This window comes from Phoca vitulina, unplaced genomic scaffold, assembly GCF_004348235.1.
Source record: "Phoca vitulina isolate PV1807 unplaced genomic scaffold, GSC_HSeal_1.0 scaffold75, whole genome shotgun sequence".
Taxonomy (NCBI): domain Eukaryota; kingdom Metazoa; phylum Chordata; class Mammalia; order Carnivora; family Phocidae; genus Phoca; species Phoca vitulina.
Genome location: NW_022589778.1, coordinates 5,966,592 through 5,967,992, shown reverse-complemented (window position 1 = coordinate 5,967,992; position 1,401 = coordinate 5,966,592).

The following is a 1,401-nucleotide window of genomic DNA, read 5'->3' as shown; positions in this document are numbered from 1 at the left end:
CAGATACCACTTGAGTGTAAAGTATGGTTTATTGGGGAAGAAGACCTAAGCCAGGAGTCAGCAGGACTCCCAAGCTCTCATCCCATAGAGAGGAGTGCTTGGCTGGAGTATAGCTAGATACCCAGTGGATCCTGCTGCAGGAGAGGACCCCTATTCCCATCCTGATTTACACTTCTATAGAGAAGCCCAGGGAGGGGGCAGAGAGCACCTGATCCACTCTGTAATAAAGGGAGGTTTCTAGTCAGGAAAAGTTGAGCTTTGAGCTTTGGGAACTCATACAACGATTGTCTAGGTTAGTGTGCATACTGTCACCAGTATTGATGAGAGACCCCGCAGAAATAGAATGCTTCTAGGCACCTAAGGGAGAGAGGAAGTCACAGGGATTGTCCAGTGAATAAAGAATTGCCTCTCTTCGATGTCATCATTTGTGCTTTGAAACTATTACAGTGTCCTCGTTGCTGCTGGACCCAGGATTCTTGGCTTCAGAAGAAGCCTTAGCTTTGGTTTTTCTTAGTTGTTTTGTTCATAATTGTATGAAAAGCATTAATTACTGTAAAGAACTGCTGTTTATGGGGAATTTCTTAAGGTAATCTGAGTTTAGATTCAGTTTAGGAAGGAGTTCTTAGGAAGTCACAAAGTAAGGGTGGACAGAGCCACATGGCTGTTGAGAAGACATCTCCAGGAAGGATGCTAATGTTGGTGATCCCTATTTTGAAAAATGATGTCTATGTTAAGATAGAAAGAAAGAACAGACTGATGGCTTTGACTAGGGCTGGGGTACCTGCCAATGGTGGGAGTATATAGTAGTGACTTGGAGGACAGAGGGTTAAGATTATACGTGAACTTACTGGGTTTGCCTTAAGTTTACCATTCTTTAATTAGGCTATTCTCTCATTAGTTGCTGCTCTGAACTGGGTGGGGGAGGGGGGGGAAGAAAATATAAAACATGGATTGGATGCTAATGTGTTCCCCCTGCAGGTTGGATTTGTCCTGAGTTCTGGGAGCTACATTGTCAGTGAAAGCCCAAGGAAATCAGTGATATTTCTACATTTCCACATAATAGATTCAGTATAATCTTGGACATAATTTGTTTCTCTTGGCTAACTAAAGCTAAGCAAAACCCAAATTTCTACTGTCAGACACTTTTTCTCTTAATTATAAGTACTTGTATGGAAAGTTAATTTGTGTGGGTTTAATTTATTTACATATATTTACATTTGGCTCATTAAAATGTTCCTTCTAAGAGTTGTTTGCAACTGTTTGAGCATTTTAAGTCCTTTTGGAAAATGAAAACATTCTTTTTGCCAAATAAGAATAAATTTAGAAACCCCAAAGTTTGGGTTATAGTTTGACTAGCTTCTAAATATGGGAAAATATTTTATGCTGTCCACCAGTACATAG